We start from the raw sequence: 21,747 nt of genomic DNA on the forward strand, positions 1-21,747 counted from the left end.
ATCTCTGGCGGGTGGGCGGAAGGCTGGGGGGCGTAACAGCGGGCGTCTGTCCGGCTTTGGGATAGTGTGCTGTGCTGACAGGCAGAGCAGCGGCCGGGCTGACAGCGTGACGTGATGTCAGGGGTCACGCTGCGCAGCCTGGGCGCCGCCATGCTTGTCAGTACAGCACACAGTCCCTCCCAACTCCCGACAGCAGCACCGGGGGTAAGGAACAGTCAGCAGGGCAGCGTCTGAGCCATATTCTGGTGCTCAGTGCTGCCCGGCTTTAAACAAAAACTAATGGGGTTACTAATCCCGGAATCCCGGGATTGGAAGCTTCAATCCCGGGATTCAAATCCCAGCGATTTTAGGCCAAAATCCCGGGATCCCACCGATCCCGATCCCGGGATTGGCCTCCCTAAGCAGCACACTACCTTCTGTCTGCAGCGACACCTTCCGTGAGAGACTTCCAGAAGACGGTGCATGAACAGAACTTTAGCAATGGCTCTGGTACAATGTCAGAAACTGTACTATGACCTGGCTAATGCCATCTTTGCTGCGTAACTCCCAACATGACCCATTCCAGGTGGGACACAATGCTCTGTTCCTGGACTTCCATCTTAATGTATGATTACCATCACCTGTTTTGAACAGGTTATTTGATAAGAACGGTGTTTCACGACAGGTGATGGCAATCATTAATTAAAAGGGAAGTCCAGGAATACGGCATTCTGTCCCTCCTGGAGAGGGTCATGTTGGGAGGTATACTGCCGGTAGATAGAATAGGGAAGACAGTATGGAGGCATGCCACCTGTTCTTAGGGGTAAATGTACTAAGATGGGAGTTCTACTGAAGATGCCCAATCAGACTCTACTTCTTATTTATTTATCAACTTCTAGAAGATAATAGATACAATGGCCAACATCTCATCTTTAGTAGAATTCCCCGGCTTTTTAATATCTAATAATAATAATAATAATATTTTATTCACAATTAATATTTGTTTGGGTGATCCAACCTAATTTTCCATTACCCTCATACTCTAAAGGTATATTTCTGGGTACATTGGGACAGATTGTAGGACACGTTTGCAAACAGAAAATCTCCCTGAATATAGTCGAAAAAGAAACTTTTAGTTGAATTAAAATATTAGCGTTATAGTATATCAAAAAAGTAAATTTGACAAAACTGTGACATTAATCTGCAGGACATCAGTAAAATATTGGATGAGGTGTTAATTTCGGTACTTATGAAAGGGTTCACTTTGGTAAGGTTGAAAAGAGAAGAGAGGCAAACGTGACAGGGTTAATGCAGTGGTTCCCAAACACTTTTAAACAGTGGCACTTTAGCGTATCAGATTGGGGGGGGAGATTCTCTAAGCTAAAAATGCGGTAAGAACCCCGTTATCGGGGTTTTTACCGCATTTTGGGATGCACTAAGCATCCCCCACCGGGTTACCGCGGCGGGGAGCATCGCCAGAAAAATCTGGCGATGCCCCATAGAAGCCTATGGGCTTCTACCGCATCCCACCGCCGCCCCGCAACGACCCCCCCGCTGCCACGCACAGACCCCCGCTGCCCCGCATTGCCCCCTCCCCCCTCACCTGTGTCCAGGCAGCACAGAGCTGTGCTGCCCGGACCTGTGACCTCCTCCCTGCACTGATCCTCTTCCGGGTGTAGGGAGGAGGAGAGCCCGGCACAGCAGCAGCAGCGACGGGTGTGGGAGGGAGGGGGGAGCCGCCGGGACCTGCTGGGACCCGGCGACTCTCACCGCAAAGGACAGCTCTTAATGCAAGAGCTGTCCTTTGCTATAATTATCGCATATGTTAGAACATATGCGATAATTATAAATGCGAAGAGAGGCGAAGGGGGGCGGAGATTCTTAGAGAATCTCCCCCCTTTATCAGGGCACCCCTAGCATAAAATAATTTTATTGATGAATTTGAAATACAATGTTAAATGAAGTAATTGGTGCCTTTTCTGTCATCCTTAGGTATAGTTATGTGCTGGTGTACATTTATGCTTCTGGTTGTCCAGCCACTAGCACTTGGTTTGCCCATCATTTTAACCCTAAATAATTTAAATTGGTCCTGGACCACCAACCCGAGGCACCCCTGGAAGAGTCTCGCCGCACCCCAGGGTGCCTAGGCACACAGTTTTGGCTAATGAATGCAAAACACTGAAAGAGTCGACTAAAAGATCAATTAATTTTACAGTCATTCCTTGTGCATCAGCCCCCGGTAGGCTGGGAGGGAGATGAGTGCACCTTGGTAATATCTGAACTTTCTACCCTGAGGATACAGACCCTTCTCATGCATTGGCTGAGGCAGCAAAGCAATGTGTCCGGCTACTTCTGTACATGACTAATGAGCTACTCAATGGAATGTAAAGGTCCATCACAGAGACGGCTGGAAGGAGAGAGCCACGTTTGATCAATGTTGCCAGCTTAACTCAACGTCATCATTAAAATTCTGAAAATCAATGTTAAAACAATCAGAATTACGCTGTTGTCGGACAAACTAGGATGGGCGGCCAAGATGTGACATGCAGAGAAGGAATCTGTAAGATCCAAAGGAAATTAAATTAAATCCCAATTATGAGTCCCCTTTAAAACACAGATCAGTGAGGATTTAATGAGAGACAACCTCCACTTGAGGTTTTATACATAAACTGTCACAATGGTTTAACAGTGCAGCATTATACACATATAACTTCACATTATACATAATGATATATCTAAAATATATCAGATATTGTGCGTTACAAGAGATACATCTAGCAGTCGGCAGAGTCGCAGCTTTTACACGAAAATAAGTTTGCGGTAATCTTTTTTTGTGTAGTCTAAAGATATTTGCTGCTTTATAAACCATGAAATAACTACAGTTTCCTTTGTTGAAGCAGTTGTAGAACATTGTTATTTTAGATTTAGTGATCGATTAACATCAATCGTAACTTCAAAATAGCTTAATATTGAATTTACCTGGATTGTTTTCATACCTGAGAAAAGCAGGAACTTCAAGATATCATAGATGCCAAAGTGACCTATTTTCCACATTGACCTAATTCAACTTTTTAGAGTGATTTTCCAAATGAATTAGTATGATGTCACTAGATGTTTGATAAATAGTATCATTTAACATGATTTATATTGAATTGAAAGCTTTTTAATATATATATATAGAGAGAGAGAGAGAGCGAGCGAGAGAGAGATACAGATGTATAACCACCGCACTCGCCATTCCTAAGAATGGGGTGCAAATGGCACCCACACTTCCCAGGTTGGGGTGCGGTGGCCTATGACCACACACACTCTAGTAAATACAAATACAGGGGGCCCAGCACTCACAATAATAAACTAACTCACCTTAACATACAAATAATCAATTAAATAAATAATGGGGATTTAGTGCATGAATTGATCAATGCATTTAAGCTTGCAGCCCATCGCCAAGGGACCCCATTTCACTGCAAGTCCTACATTAACAACTGGTCTCTCAAGATTTATATATATCAATTTTCCAACTTTTTAGGATTTGGCCCAATTGGTAGCGCCACCTTCAGGTGACATAAGCCACTGTAGCCTGTGGGCCAGAGAATTGGAGAAGAGCAGTGAAATGATCAAATACATCACCAAGACAGCTTTCTATTGGCACCGAAATCCTGGCATGACTTCTATAGTAAACTGCCCCGTTTACACATGTTAACACTGTGAATAATGGCAATTATATATGTTAATTAATGGGGCGGGGGGGGGTCTGGGGAATATAAGGCCCAAAACAAAAATCAATGTTTGCAAATAAACTTCTTTTTAGTGTATACATGTGAACACAACCATTTGGGTAGGCATCTCTTTTAAACCAAAGTTGCAAAAACACTTAACATCCCTGTCTCGTCTTCAGTACCGTAGGTCAATTTGGGGGAGATCAAAAGGTTATTTGTCCCTGATGGCAATTCTCTAATAGATAGAAATCTAGGTCTAGAGCCGGACAAGACTCTTGGCTGCGTAAGAAGAGGAACGGTGGTTTTTACTGACCGGAGAAATTAACAAACAATGAAATGATGTTGTTCATCAGCCATAAAGAATATCTGCTGATAATATTGTCTTATACACATTGCCAGCATTTCTCAGTGCCTTTCGGAAAAAAGACGGCATCTTAACAATGAAATATACCGTGTATTCCCTTTAAGCCCTAGCACGCAGCAATGTAAGCGAATACAAGTCATTCTTAGCGATGCTGTGAGAGCCTTGCACACAGGCTGTCCATCAGAAATCTGTCAGTAAGAAAGTGACAGGAGCGCTGTAACTAGCCTTTGTTGTAGGAGCATAGAGAGCGACATGCCGATTGCGAGAGAAAGCTGCCACACTCTCACAGAGCCGAAAGATACAAACTGTCTGCGTTCCTCACTCACTCTATGTTTATTAGTACCCGCTTGCACTGATCTTCCAGTTGACAGGCAAATGAACAAGAAACAGCACTAAGACAAGCAGGAACGTACTTTCCACTATTGCAGAGATGTGCGGAGAGGAGATTTCTACTGTTATTTAAGGAATTGGGCAATAAATTAGATTTGCCTCTTCTCTCCGCTGTAAAACTTACATAGAAACAATATGAGGCCTTCTATGCATTGTACCTTCAGGAAAAACTATTCAATTGTTTTTCTTTTGTACTAAGGATTAAAAACTGTGATTTGTATACCTTCTTACTCTGAGATGCTCGATCAGTATCCTGGTGGTCAGTATCCCAGCGGTCAGTATACCAACACCAACATTCCGTCAGAACATCGGCACCGGAACTTCGAAAACATTGGGATGTTGATGCAAGAATACAGACTGCTAATATTCCAAGTGTAAGTATGGAAGGGGGTGGGAGGGGGGGGTAAGGTTTAGGCACTATATATAGATTGTAAGCTGGGAGCAGGACCCTCATACCTTTGACTGTCTGTAAATGCCCTGTTTGTTGTATCCCTGTCTCCTTTGTAAATTGCAACGGAATATGCTGCGCTATATAAGAAACTGTTAATAAATAAATAGTAGTGGGGAGGACATAGGATCAGGCTGCTGGGGTGGGGGGGTGTTAGGGTTAGGCTTCTGCAAGGGAGGTTAGGGCTAAGGGTAGGTGGAGAAGGTTACAGATGTAGCCCTCTTCATCCTTGCAGGGGCTGGCTATTCTATTGCCAGCCCCCGTCAGCGGCCGGCTACAGCCAGGGGGCATATGTGACTCTTGCATGCCCCATGGCAACGGAGCCAGCCGCCGGTTCCCGACGCCTCCCCTCCGGTCCCCCCCCCGAACTGGGCAGCGTCTCCCTGAAGTGGAGACGGGAAGGGAGACGCTGCCCAGCCGCCGTGATACTGAGACGCATTTGCCAGTGAAAGGGATCTGGCGGGCGCCGGGAACAGATGGAGCCGGCTCCATCTGTATGTTACGTATCGAGTCCCTGTAGAGATTCTCTGTTTCGGGATGCCGGGGTCAGCATTTGACTAGCGGCATCCTAAGTGCCGGGATATCGTATTTATTCCCTTACTCTCCCTACCGCAAATTATTACACATAGTTTTAAGTGAATGAAAAATTATGAGAATGCAGCCTATAGAATGCCTGGTTTCATCACTGAAGTACGGGCACTGCATAATGAGGCTCATTCAGCTGAGATTGGTGTTGCTACCAATGACAGAGCTCATTGGTGATGCAGCAGGAGGAACAAGCAGCCACTTCCTGCCGCGGTAATGATCCCAGGACACAGCATCATCAGGAGTCTCAAGGTACCCATGTTGACCTTTTGACCATTGACCTAGCCCACATTGACCTAACGCTTGTGTCGACCTAATGACATATCGATCTAAGCCCACGTCCCAGACCCAATGCATTTCGACCTTAGTGCTGTCGACCAATACCCTTTCTAACTATGGGGAGAACCACCTATATCAAGATATATCTAAAATTTCAAAACAAAAAATTTCTCTACATTGTTGGTTTTCAAAATTTCAAAATTATTCAAAAATTATTTTTCAGTTAAAGTCTAAAACTTCCAGTGAGAATGAAAAGTACAGTGTTCTTACAGCCAATGGTCTGACCATTATAAAGGGAACTCTGACGGAGGAGATGATCATAATCCTAGCCAAGGAAAGTAGTCAGCTGTGGGTGGCTAACTGCATAACGGGGATGATCTAATATCTGGGCGGGCAGCTAAGAAACAGGACAGGCAAGCAAGGTTCAAGGCTATAAGTGAGCAGGAGTGCCTTTGTTTGCTATGTTACTACGCAATCCACAAACGTCAAATCCAGTAAGAAAATTACAGTTCATTAAATCCACACTCATTACTTTGCCACAGTGCCATGTATTTTCTAAGGTCACTGAGAGTTCAATTCTCAAAACGAAATTCAGATTGTTAAAAAAACAAAACTCTTAAGAAACAATTAGGAAGAAAAAGATATATTTTATTTCACTTACAACAAATCTGCAACAGGATATAACCAAATTGGGAGCCATCTTGATTTCCATAAAGGCTTACTTGACTAGCATGATTACCCTCGCACATTTGGTAATTGTTGTGTCTGAACCAATGTGCAGCCTATCAGTCTGTCTATGGACTCCCATCCTTGGGGTACATTTACTAAGATGGAAGTTCTATTGAAGATGGGATGTCACCCATAGCAACCAACTTTTTAGGAGTTGGCCCAATTGGTAGCGCCACCTTCAGGTGACATAAGCCACTGTAGCCTGTGCACTAGAGAATTGGAGAAGAGCAGTGAAATGATCAAATACATCACCAAGACAGCTTTCTATTGGCACCGAAGTCCTGGCATGACTTCTATAGTAAATTGCCCCGTTAACACTGTGAATAATGACAATTATATATGTTAATATATTATATATGTTAATTAATGGGGGGGGAAATATAAGGCCCCCAAAAAAATCAATGTTTGCAAATAAACTTCTTTTTAGTGTATACAAACGGTGTCGACCTAAGTGGTGTGGACAATATGATCCACACCCGTTTCATGTGGGGATGCACAAATATTAATATGGCAAGTTCATCGCGAATTACTGTACAGCCAGTAACACTGCATTGATCTCACGTGTGCAAAATGAAAGATACTACATACAGTAGGATCAATCCAGTTACAGGCAAATTTAGATTTATTTCATGAAACTCACAAACGTTTGCACGGATGCGCAGTTCTGAGAAGTCAATCCAAATAAAAATACCTGCTGGCGGTACTCAAAGCAGGGGTGCTCAAAATGTTTTTAATTTCTGAGGAGAAGTATATGAAAAACTGGGGTCAGCTTCCTGAATCTCAAAAATGTATCAATTTCTTTAGCAGAAACATATAAGGAGGCTGTTAGTGAGCAAATGCAAAATACTAGACATTTTTTAAATGTGTTAAATAGCTGATTTGTGCTTTAAAAAAACAACAAAAAAATAAGGCCACACATGATGCCCATTGCATACTATATAACAAACCGTAATGCCCATTACATTACATACTACAAATAGAAAATGTTGTGGTTTTGGGGTAGTTTTTAGCCATTTTAAAGCAAAAGCAAAAAGTGGCATAAATGTATCCAAAGCAATTATATATCTCTGAAAAAAAAAACTTTAATTACATTTGAGGTGCATAATCTAACAAAAAATAATGTAATTAATGGACCAATTAAGTTAAGTGAGAATGCCTAATCAGTCATTAGGGGGTGTCCACAAAGTTTTGAGGCAAATTTGGATATTTTTACCTCAAAATAAGGATGTCCTCTACCATCTCAACCCTCATGAGGTAGCGAGCAAAAAACAGCGAGTTTTATCTGACAGCTTTAATGCAAGTTTGAAATTGGTTTGGAAAATGAATTTGCATTGTGAATTTCCCATGAAAATGGCAACTCGCCATATAGGCACAAAGTAATTCCTACTACCAACAAATCCCACATAAAACCTACTACCCACAAATCTGTATGAGCAATGTCATACAGAGTGGCAACATTATAATAAAAAATCTGGATGAGTGTTATTTCCCGTTGTTTTCTGTTGGTGTTGTTTATAGACTGTAGCCAGAATTTTTTTTTGGGCAGGGGGGAGAAAAAATTCTAGCTACACCACTGACAGTAGGGTCTCTAGCGGGGTGCAAAAGGTGTGGGCTGCATCTGGGTTTCAACTGTAACACCAACGTGCTGGCTCCTGCTCAGTGACAGTAGCCAGGTGCTTCATTGTAATAATACATGCAACGCCAGGCTCCCGTCAGTTTGTAGGAACTAGCATTTACAGCTACAGTACTCAATGGTGGCAGCCAGCCCCTCCTGGACCCCCATAGTGATGTAAAATAGTGGTTCAGTCTGGAAACCAAAGGCATGCATAAAGATTTCTAACTGCTGCACAGGTTGTCGGGTGGCCCTGTGGCTTTAAAATTCTATAATAAATTTCTTCTATTTTCATTGTAGCTCTATTTGTTGGAAAATGTAAAAACTGTTCACTTCCTTTACTGTTCCGTGACTGCTGTCTTGATGTATTTCACGTTATCTGTTGTATTTAGCATTTTCTATCCTGTCCTGTTGTTATTTATAACATAAGTTATTTCTGTTCTGTGCCATAATAAAAATGTTTTGGAAAACAGGAAAACGCTAATAAATTATCGTTATTGGGTTTTTGTTTCCTTCTTTCTCCAAAAAGAAGCCGCACAGTACTAAATATATCATTACGATACTCTTCTTTAGACTCGAAGGTCTGTAATGTAATGGACTTCACCTACACCTCATTCACAAGACAGATTAGGCTAGGATCTTCTAAACACCCATTATGGGGAGAACACCACTGATACTTTTTATTTTCAGTGTTCTATTGATGACATTCCTTGTGCCAGCTATAAGTAATCAGCAAGTAAAGGACACACTGTAATGTCAAACACTGCTACAGAACTATAAACCACCAGAAACATTTTCTTTTTAAGTCTGTATGTTTGAACACAATAGTTATTGATAATAGGTGCATCAGTAACCCAATATAAATCCGTGTCTATATTTGTACCGGAGACATGTTACTTAGCTTCCACTCACAATATTTCAATAGCTCATACTGAATCTCTGACATCCATAACTATTAGAATGGAGTCATTACAGTGTATTATACCTCACAACTTTTGGAGGATGCAGCTTGGGACCTCCCATGGCCGCTTCCAAAAAGGGGTGGGCCTCGGGTAAATGAGAGGGCCATCGAGTGAAGGGGTGAGGCCTCAAGGCACTATTGCCTACGGTTGTGATTTTGGGGGCGTGCCAAGCACTCCCCGAGCAGATGGGCAAGCCCGAATATCTTTCCTAGCAGTGAAATATGCCACGTTCGCATCTATTCAGTGGTCATTGGCTGCTTTGCAGAGCAGCGGTGATTACTGCCAACCCCAGCTGTCCCCCACACCCATGTGACAGTCCTGCTTATTGCAGTGATGCACATGCACGACAAGCTGTCATCTGGCCATACACAGTACCTCAGTGCCTCAGTGTGTGGCAAGCAGACCCTACCAGAGTGTGGAATAGGAACCTTGTGCCGGACACAAACATCCACTGTATTCATCTGCTCCATAACAACATGTGTTTCACCTTCTAGGCAGGAGAAAGCAATCCAAATAAATTAATGATAGTAAAATTGTAAAGAGAAGTAGAGGGGACACTTGTCTTCATGCCTCACCCAGGCTGAGAGCACCAGCTGCCAACTGGTCCACTCCTTTACACAGCGGTGGAACATGTGAGTGATGGGCTCACATGAAAAAAAATAATTTGGGACCCCCTTCTCCACCCCAACCCAAGTTTGCAATATACCATTCAGGAGTAGTGGGTGATAGAGAGAGACAGAGGGTGACAGCGTAAGAGAGGGGGAGGCAGAACGGGACAACGGAAGGCATGAGGAGGTGGAAGATAACAGTGAGCGGCAGTGTGTGAGAAGAATACAAGGACAATGTCAAATGTGGTGCAGATAACAGGAGTCATATACCATGGTGGGCGCAGGAACACAGTGGACTCTGCTCTGTCTGTGACAGGGACATTCACCCCTTGTCCCCTTGTGCTTTCCTCTCTTTGGGTCTTGGTCAGACAGACTCCACCAGTGCCAGTTACACTGGGTGTGAGCTGCCTTTAATTCTAGCAAAGAAATGAATCAGAAGAAATGCTATCTGTTATATAGAGCCGCATGTGGCTGTGACCATCAGTGCTAATAGGTGGCAGGTCACCTCTATCAGTCCAGCACATATAAGTTAGGCCCTGACTCACTAAGGTACCGGGCAGGTCCCTCGGAGCTGGAGGAATGGCCGACGGTTGTGATCCCGACTGTCAGTATGCCGATGTTGAAATCCTGACTTTTCAACTGTCTGATCAGGATTCCAACCAATAGGGGCAAATCTCCCTCACTGGGTTCCATGACCCACATAGAGGGAGAACATTACCTGTGGCGAGTGCAGCGAGCCACCAAGCCCACAGTGTGGTGAGAACAGTAAGCCCACAAGGGTTTTTTTCCCTCGCCCCATCTGTCGGAGTACTGGCAATCCAGATTCCGATGTCGGTATACTGACCGTCGGGATCCCGACCATTGGCCAGTCATACCACATCATGTCCCTCAGGCAGTGGGGTCCAACCTGTTTTTTGCACTTGGCCATTCATCTGACATTGCTTAAAATGGTCTGTAGGGGGAGGGGCGGCATTGGGCTCCTTAATCCTTGGGCTCCCAGTTAAATGCACCTTCTGCACCAATGGAAGTTCCACCTCTGCCTTCACAATACCTTACAGATACCTTATTGTATACTGCAGCTTTACAGACTTCATCTAGATCCATAGCATCCAGGTGGTATCTGCCAAAACAACTACCCGTTGAGATAACATTTTAAAAAACATACAAAAACAAGCTCTGTAAAACTCCATAGCAGTATGTAATAGACGGTATTGTTCTGTACGTCCTTTTAGAAGGGCTGAAGAATGTGTCAAGTAATCTAAAATTTCTTATGCCTTCAACGATATATAAAGTATAGAAAAAGTACCCACAATTCAGGAAACTTGTCACAAGCTTAGCAATTCAGGTGCAATTTTAAGGTTTTGAGAAATATTAAACATTCATGTTTAAACTTAAGGCAGACTCACAGTCGGAGAAATCAATCATATTGTGATGTGAAAATATTTGTTCTTTCCTGACACTCCTGGTGTAAATTATTAATAGCACCCTGCTGAATTAAGGACAATGCAATAAAACAAGTTAATGCGTGTTATGATGATAGCAGCGAGTGCTATGTGGGAGGACTGCAGTAATAAAGATGATAGAGATGACATTCTGGATACCCCAGATTGTATGATAAGGTAGAACTCCGCAGATTTATCTTCTTGCAGAAGATAAATGAAACGAACCAAAGCTGGTAATTAATTTCTTCTCTAGTTCTTATTAATAAAAGGGGTAACACATAATTTTACAAATAAATGCTACGTTAAACATATGTCCCAAATTTTTTTTGGATATATATAAAATTCCTTTTATAGAAATATACTCTTTAATGTGATTTTATATACTATACACACAACACATCTCAGCACCGTTTCGGTGGCAAATTAGAATAAACTACATTTTATTCTAGGTGCCTACAAAGACTTAGAAGCACTGCGGTAATGAAAAGCAGTCGTACATTGCTGCATTTCTGAGTTTATTGGGAGTCAAAAAAGATTTAATGTTTTACTTTGTCTTAAGCCTCAGCCCAAGTGAAGGGGAGCAGTATCAGCAAAGGACAGGGTTATTTGTTTCCATAATATTTGGGGTTTATTTAGACCTGACCGCTGCAGCACAATTTAGCAGCATCCTGTGATCACCTGTAATCCCCCCCCCCCCCAAATGATAATGAACATGTTATCCCCCTCTGGACAACGAGCATGAAATTCCACGTGGTAACGAGCATGAAATCCCCCCAGTGCAACGAGTGTGAAACCCCTGGAATTGAGCATATAACTCCTGACAAGTAGCATGTAGGTAAGCTGTACTTTTGTGGCAAAATATGTAATAGGCATTACGGTGTGTGGCATCATTTGTAATGGGCATTTTGGCATGTAGTATAATAAGTAATGGGCATAACAGTGTGCGGTAGGTATAATGTGTAATGGGCATTATGGTGTGGGGCATAATGTGTAATGAACATCATTGTGTGCAACATAATGTGTAGTGGGCATTACAATGTGGGGTATAATGTGTAATGGGCATCAATGTGTGGGTCATAATGTGTAATGGGCATTACGGTGTGGGGCATAATGTGTAATGAGAATTACGGTGTGTGGTATAATGTGTAATAGGCATTACGGTTAAACAGTGTATATTGATTTAAGTAGCCTGTCACTGTTTGGGTTTGGGGGGATCGATCTGTGTGGCCTACCGGGGCACTGTGTGGACCTTCATGTTTATATGTCACTGTGTGGCCATCTGGCAACCAAAGTAAGCGTGGAAGGACAACGTCCACTTCTGTGGTAACCAAAGTCTGGCCATGCAGGTTGCAAAAGTGAGGTGTAAGGTCATTGTTTTCCTGCTAGACCACACCCCTTATAATAAAGCCATAACCCTTATAATTAGGCCACAACCATTTTGGGGGCATGCTCAATCTCCTCAGTACCAAATTATGTATGGGGGGGCGCATTTTTAACTGTTCGCACTGGGAGCCGAATTGTCTAGAAATGGCCCAGTCACCCTGTGATTAGATAGCTACTGCCTCATGCAAGCTTGAAAATTGATTAGCACGGCCACTCACCATCAAATGATTTTCCTGTGCGTAGCCCCTGACTTATTTAGCAGTTGCGATGGAAACAGTTGGAACAGCTCCCTTCACGTTTTTTTTTTTTTATCTAATGTTATTATTACTTGAGTTTTTTTACATATATTTTTATGATGTCATTTTGAAATACATTTTTCTTGTTTGTGAGATCCTGAAGTCTTTTACTACTTACTAAGGAAAAGATACCTTTATATGTGTTTATCAACATTGCCTATCATCATACTAAGTAAACATATTTCCCTACTCCTATGGTGATGGAAAACAAAGAAACCTTTATAAAGTATGCTTACTCCAAAATATCTCTATCTGTGAGTGCAGGTGCGCCTATAGAGACTTCATCTTTAAATATACCATTATGTTGCATGTCTACATATGGTTGAGTCTCCAGTGAGGAAGTTATTCCTGTAAGTTCTTTTACATCTGTAATGGTGAAGGCTCACCAATCAACACCTTTTTGCATTTTAAAGAAAACACCTGGGGCTATTTAGTAAATTTGTTGTAGAACATACTACACATTGGTATATATGTTTTATTGTCTTCCATGTTTGACGTCTGGAAACAATAAAAGATTGTCTTGTGATTCTTAAACCCTATTAATATTAAGCTACCAGGAAGTGAATTGCAAATGTTAGCGCTTGTTTTAATTCTTCATTAATTTATGTTATTAACTTATTACAAAAATAAATATTACTCTGAACCCAAATCCGTATTGGAACCAGGAAGTGTACAGTAGTATTTGCCACACACTAACCCTTTGGAAAAAAACGTTGTTCTCCTTAACTCAATTCAAAAGGAATATTTTGGGTTCATCGATTTAATGGGTAATAGCAGCATAATGAGTATTGGTGTTCGGGTATTGCAAATATGGATTAGGGGATTGGTGTTAGGGTATTAGGAATAAGGGCGAGGGTTATGGTATTAGGGTGAGAGTTATGGTATATGGGCTGATACTCAAACTATGTCTAGCACAGAAAAAATGATGGAGGGTAATCCCCGGGTAGCGCTGGTAGCACAGAGGGGCTGAACATTGGGCCTGACTTTGAGTAGATGACAATATTCATGTCAATATTTTTTATATTCCGTGCAGGCATCTGAGTGGCACCATGCATGCAACCTGAGTTTTTTGTACACACTGTAAGGCGTTTTCAAGAAGAGTGTCAAGGAAGTAACAGGGGCGGTGGCTTAAAAGATCCATGGAGATGTTGCATCTTTTAGGAGTGTCGTGGGCATGACTCAGGCGGTGGCTCATAGCCATAGCATACAAAGATACACAGCTGGTGACACAGCAGGCGGGATACATGTGGATGATCGGCGGTCAAAAAAGGACTGTCAGTCTGTCTAACTGAGGAAAGCCAAGGGGTGGGGGTCTTGTCACAGACAGAGCAGGGGCCACTGTGTTCTGTCTTCCCCTATCACTTTATCCCTGTCATCCACTCTTTCTCCCACACACGCTCTGCCTCCCCTTGCACGGTCACCTTCTTCCTCTCCCTGTAACCCACTGCCGTGTTTCATATTGTGAATTGATTTTGGGTTGGGGTGGAGGAGGGGGGCCTAAATCATATTTTTGCACCTGGACCCATAACCCACAAGTTCTGTCATTGGCTGATACATACTACACATGTTCTAATAAAGAGCATTTGATTGGAGGCGAGGAAATGGGGTAAAGTGTAGCTGTATAGAGAAGGTATTGGCTGATATTTTTTGCCCATCGCTATGGATGGCCGGACTCTCACGGCACATGTCATAGACGCAGTGTTAGACAATTATTCAGCAGTCTATAACCACCATTGTCTATTTATTTATAGGATACCACAAAGCTCTGCAGCAGTTGACAGTCGGTATAACTTATCACAGGAAAAAGTGCTAATAATAGAAGTTATAAGTCAGTAACAGTTGCCTAGCAATATGTCAGTAGGAATACCTAGGAATCTGAGAGTAGGATTGGAACATACTCTTTTTCGGAAAGTGTCATCATAATCATTACGTATTTATACATATGAATAGTAATAATAAAAATATTGATACTAATTGCCAGAAGATTCAAACATAATATTATTGCCAGTGGTGCGGGATGCCGGCCGTTCTCGGATGTTTTTATATTTATTATTTATATTTATATTTATCATTTATATTTATATAAACAGCAGTTATTTACAAAACTAAGGTGCCCATATACATGTTACAATCATTGTATACAATATTTTAAACAATATCACATCTCATCCCATCTCGGTTTTGCGATGTGCAGCACATACTTTTTGTACTAGATCTCATCTCATTGCAAAACCGAGACCCGATGAGATGCGATATTGTATACAATATTGTATACAATAATTGAAATGTGTATGGGCACCTTAAACCAACCTGGTTTTGCCCTATAAATAATTACCACTTTTAAAAAAAGGCTGAGGTCAGCTGGCATCCCGCACCTCTGGCAAACTTGGACCCTAATACATACGCCCCAATGTGTTTTCAGGCGCAGTACTATGGCAGAGGTATGTACATACACACTAGCAGACAGAGAGCCCAACTGTCATGTGCAGCGGTATGCACTGTGTTACGCAGAGGAGCAGGGCAAGCGGCGTATTCCAGAGCCCAGTTTATTCCAGCTTGTGTCTAAGTATTCCAACTCTCCCTGTATATGTTCCATCTGCCCCCACTGCAGCGCAGTAGGCATAACAGAAATGGAATGGCATTAAAATCAGTGACAGTTGCAAAATTCAAACGAGGGAGCCCCACCAACTGCCAGTGACTTCCGGCTGGTGATGTATGGCAGCTTTTGAGGGTGACAGCTGGTGTGACTCCCCTGTGTGGGTTTTGGACAGTGCAGCAGCCCCACCTCTGGAGCCACCGCTGGTAATCATTTAATGTAATCACTGTGATCTATGAAACTTGTATGTTAGAGTATTTAATACTTTATTAAATACTCCTGGGGCGCATCGGCCCTGGCGCCAACCGATTCGGCAATTGATGTGAACTGAAAGAACTCTTGTGGAGCTGCTGAGGGAGTTCAAGGGGAATCGGATGCGATACATTTCAGATGCTAAAAAGCACCAGCGAAGTGCCGCTGATGATCCAATTCCGTGCTGCATGTATGATCTACAGCAGGCATGTCCAACCTGCGGCCCTCCCGCTGTTGTGAAACTACACATCCCAGCATGCCTTGCCATAGTTTTAGCATTCCCTAATATCAAAACTGTGGCATGGCCTTATGGGATGTGTAGTTTCACAACAGCTAGAGGGCCGCAGGTTGGACATGCCTGATCTACAGGATCTGATCCAATGTGCACGGGTCTGGACCTGATGTAAAAAAACTCTGCTGTAATTCACTACATAAGCCCAATCCGTATGAAATCGGACCAAGTCGGACCTGTGTATGAGGCTTTAACACTTGGGTACAATGCTTTGGTAAGATATGAACAACGACAAGGCCACTGTGGTATTAATCTTTGTTCTTGAATCCGTGACGTATTACCCCACTAATGTAGACCAACATTGGTAAAGGTGTTACTGCCTACCCTACCCTTTAATATTTTTACAGCTTGAAGTCATTTATACCCATTGTATTGTACACAATAGAAATCCCACTGGACCTCTCTTGTCTTGTAATCTAGATGATCGTATTGGTAGTAAAGGAGATGAGAGATTCCAGCTGCGGCCATTCTCCCAGCAGCTGGACAATGTCATACTCATTGTTATTGGGTAATTAGTGTATCGTACACCCAGCGAGGCCTTCCAGCAGAGGATTGTGTTCCTTTCCACTGTTACGGGCTAAGCAAAACATTACAACCTGCACATCCGTGTTATGTCTAGCACGCAAACACTGTATGTGGCACATTTTCACACATTCCGCAGCTCACTATTGGGTTTTATGATGGCAGAAAATCTACTTGAGTTTTTCCAGATTCTGAATTTCGCTGTACAGAAAATTGTTGATAACAACTTAATAAATGCTACTGAAATTGTGCATAACAAAAATATGTCATTGTAATTCTATTCACAACACTAAAATCAAGTAGCAGTTTCTATGAGATAACCTGTCCGTGGATAATGTCTGGTGGTGGACACAGATTGCCCCCATACACCCATACCCGTCATTAAGCATTTCTCTTTACCACAATCTTGATTGAACGACACGAGCAGAACTAATAAAAAGCAACAAATACATTAAGGCAGTATGGATGGTGTAATGGTTAGCATTACTAACCGGAAGCACTGAGGTCATGGGTTCCATTCCCACCATAGCCCTAACTGTGAGGAGTTTGTATATTCTCCCCGCGCTTGTGTGGGTTTTCTCCTGGTGCTCCAGTTTCCTCCCACAATCCAAAATTATACTGGTAGGTTAATTGGCTCCCAACAACATTAACCCAAAAATTAATATGCGTGCGTATATGTGGTAGGGAATATAGATTGTAAGCTCCACTGGGGCAGGGACTGATGTGAGTGTTCAAATATCACCTGTAAAGAGAGAGCGTTATTTGAATTTTATATTATTTTCATATGCAAAAAAAATAATAAGTTCAATTTGAATATTTTAGGGAATGTACAACATAAAAATGTATCTCACTGTGGTAAATATATCTATAAAAAAAGAGGGGGGGGGAGAATCACATATCTTATATATGCTATTGTATTTGAAAAAGACGAAGACACATCATGTTACCTTTTATTTCAAAGCCGTAACGCATATTGTAAAGGTATGTTTGTACCATATTTTGGATTCTTTTCCACACTTGATGTATACACACAAAACTGTATATTCTCTATATGTTTTGTTTTGTAAGTACTTAATAAAAAAAGAATAAATAAAAAAAATATATATATTTGACTTCCCCGCTGTGTCAAATCCACAAGTCATCCACCTTCCCCATCTCTAAGGGGGGTATTCAATGTGACCCTGTCCCGTTTTCGGTCAGCTCGACCAAGAACATGCAGGCAGGATTCAATGTCCCGCCTCCCGGGGAGCGAGAAGGGGGCATGGCTGCGAGTTGCGGCCGGGAAGAGGCGAGCTGCAGCCGGCAGCTCGTCACTTCCCGGCAGTTCTTGGCAGAACGAGCCCGACAGCTAGTGAAGTCAGGCTCGTTCTGCCGAAATACCCTGCTCAATGCTGTCGGGGAAGACAGCATTGAATCGGGCCCGGTGACCATTTCCCCCGTGGTGAGATGGTCGCCAGCGATTGAATCTGGAAGCAGACAAGGAGATCCATGTTTGTATGTATGTATTTAATGTTTAATAAATGTTCATTTATTTAATTTAATTTAGATTACTGCTGCTTTGGGTCTTAAGCGCCACTGGATCCGGTGTTTTTTTCTTGCTTAATTGGGGACTGGCATACCTCCATCTCAGTAGGATCTGATACACAAATACACATGTGTTCCTCTCCACTTATGCGCTGTAGACCCTCTTTTTTCCACTTTCTATCCAATGAAGCTCTTCTTCCATTTTGTGTAATCATCCCCTACGGGCAAAAGGCTGTAAAAATCTAAATTTTGGTGATCCAATCAGACACTGTTATTACATACATCCAACTTGGCTGTATTGTTCAACTGCTTTAGAAGGGACTTTTTATAACGTGAGATGGAACTACTGTCGGACTACAGCATCCTAGAAGGGTCTGTATCTAAAGCATGCCCACCAAATTTGGGGTCCATTCCCCAAGTGTGAACATGGGTAAATACTGAAACCCTGGCTTCCACCCATGTTCTGTTTCCAGCATCCGAGCCAGGTTAAAGACAGTCTTTATATCAGGGTTACCTACTTGACCCTCTCCATGAGGGACACAATGCTCTGCTCCTGGGCTTCCCTGGTAATGTATGATTGCCAGCACCTGTGGTGACACCTTTCTTATCAGTTACCTAGCTCCCCACAGGTGCTGGCAATCCAACATTATCCATACCTCCCAGCATGCCCCTCTCCAGGAGGACACAATGCTCTGCTCCTGGGCTTCCCTGGTAATGTATGATTGCCAGCACCTGTGGTGACACCGTTCTTATCAGTTACCTAGCTCTCCACAGGTGCTGGCAATCCTACATTACCCATACCTCCCAGCATGCCCCTCTCCAGGAGGACACAATGCTCTGTTCCTGGAATTCCCTGGTAATGTAGGATAGCCAGCACCTGTGGTGACACCTTTCTTATCAGTTACCTAGCTCCCCACAGGTGCTGGCAATCCTACATTATCCATACCTCCCAGCATGCCACTCTCCAGGAGGACACAATGCTCTGTTCCTGGGCTTCCCTGGTAATGTATGATTGCCAGCACCTGTGGTGACACCTTTCTTATCAGTTACCTAGCTCCCCACAGGTGCTGGAAATCATACATTATCCATACCTCCCAGCATGCCCCTCTCCAGGAGGACACAATGCTCTGCTCCTGGGCTTCCCTGGTAATGTATGATTGCCAGCACCTGTGGTGACACCTTTCTTATCAGTTACCTAGCTCCCCACAGGTGCTGGCAATCATACATTATCCATACCTCCCAGCATGCCCCTCTCCAGGGGGACACAATGCTCTGTTCCTGGGCTTCCCTGGTAATGTATGATTGCCAGCACCTGTGGTGACACCTTTCTTATCAGTTACCTAGCTCCCCACAGGTGCTGGCAATCCTACATTACCAGGGAAGTCCAGGAACAGAGCATTTTCTCCCTGAAGGAGAGGGACAGGTAGGCAACCCTGCTTCATATTTGAAAGGGGCATTGTTGGATGTCAATAAATAGCACAATATTTGACATTCAAGAGGTGTGTTGTGTTCTAATGTACATAAGAACCCGATGGCCAGAAGTTTGGTAATGTATAGCAAGTTTAATGCACAGGTGTAGTAAAACAGATTTAAGGTACAACCTACTAATGCAGATTCACTATGGTGCTGGCAACTCATTCAATCTGTTATAGGTTTGGACCTTCGGTGACCCTATCTATGTCATTGTGCATGCACATATGTCTATATATATATATATTGCAGACGAGCTGCACAAACTACCATGCATGTGCAGTCAAGGCGATATGGCTCACAGAAATGCAGTAGAGGCAAAGGGCATAGAATTAAAATGGTCCTGTTTATCAGGATGCCCAAGGGCTTTTTGGCAGAGGCAAGAACATTAAAACTGTTAGTTACACATGGAGACACAATGAATGACAATTTTGTGAACATCACAGCAAATTATGTCTGCAAGGTATTGAGATTAATGGTAGTAATTGCATTTGCATGGAAGACTTTTAGCAGCATGTTGAACACAAACATGAGTTATATTAAGCCACTATATTTCCATTAACGCACTGGAGGCATGTTGCTGATTTTATTACCTTCATTTGCAATTTCAATGGCGTAATAAATAAATCGCTTTCGTGCCTTGCTAAAGGAACATTGCCGCCTGATAGAAAAAAGTGAGAGGCTCTGTACGCTAGGAGAAATAAAAGGAAATGTTCGGCTTTATATTATCAGCCATTAATTGTAATGAAACTGCTAAACTGGAAATGTACATTCATATTTACTCTGAAACTAACAAAATATCCAGCACAACGAGGATTATGATAATTTTCAATAACGGAGCGGTTATGTGAATGGGCAAATCTGCGGGGTTTTTTTTTTTTTTCACTCTGTCTCATTATTTTTGGATCTTCTGTGTCATTTGCCCTTTATATAACTTTGTTGCATCTTTGTGGGAAAAAAAATAATAACTTGCAGACCCGCAGTGCTGCAATGCAGTATATGCGCAAGTGCGCCTAATACATGGAATCATGTTCTGGTGCAAGCCGCATACACCTACTTTAGGAGCACCTTGTAAAAACATAAGAAAGTTTGCCTTAGGCGCTAGAGATAACTGGGGTGTAACTTGCTACCCAGCAGCCACCACGTGAGAGGGTTGCCAACCTCTAAAATTACAGAAACACAAACAAAAACGTGTAAAAACAGTCTTTGCCTAGGTCTCAAGGATGTTGGATGTTCCAACAAAGGGGCCGGTAATATAGCACTGATTAGCACGGCCACAAATTCACACGATGGACGATGATCCACCATACTCTGCGGAAACGTATGGCCCGTAATAGTGTTACGATGGGTTTTGGACATATTCACTTGATTGCGAGTGGACGTGTAACCATACACATCCATTCGAACAGTGAGCGCATAAATTCCAAAGGTGGGATATCACTCTCTAGTGGGGCGGCGGCTTAACTGAACACTGGACGTGTGACTTCAAGGTCGTTTGATCAGATCAGAATTACCCCCAGAGTGCACAAGGTAGAAAAACTAAAAGTAAAAAGATAACAATAGTGAACATGTGCTTATATTAAATGTGATATGATAGAACAAATTCAAGACACATCCAAAGAATAAAATATATATATATATATATATATATATATATATTTCACGGGGGGTGAGAGCGGCACTCGCAGCATAAGAAAACACGTTGACATAGAGTTCAAAGCGACGTTTCAACGTCTTTTATTAGACGTTTTCTTCAGGGCCTGAAGAAAAGGTCTAATAAAAGACGTTGAAACGTCGCTTTGAACTCTATGTCAACGTGTTTTCTTATGCTGCGAGTGCCGCTCTCACCCCCGTGAAATATCTACAAATTTGTGCAGGCACCTGGCTACTACGCTACTTATGGCCGTGGAGTGTGCCGGTCTCTTGGACGCTATATATATATATATATATATATATATATATATATATATATATATATATATATATATATATTGCAACAGGTCCGCCATTCAGACCGGTCAGAGCAGGCAGTTTTCAGTATTCCTGAATGCAGCTCAGTGAGAGAATAGGAGGACGTTTTTCCACTCTGGTGGGTGACTAACCGTTATATTGCCTTGTGGACAAAGAATACTTTCTGGAGTCCAAAAGAAGTTATTCTATCTATCAATTAAACCGGTCTATTAATTGGACACGGTGCTTATAACGTGATAGTTGAAAGGAAATCTCTAATTTTATGGTCATAATGGCTGTCTTTCAACAGATTTTAAACATATTACAGTGTGAAGGATTCACTCC

This window comes from Crinia signifera, chromosome 9 (genome assembly GCF_055691185.1).
Source record: "Crinia signifera chromosome 9, ASM5569118v1, whole genome shotgun sequence".
NCBI lineage: Eukaryota > Metazoa > Chordata > Amphibia > Anura > Myobatrachidae > Crinia > Crinia signifera.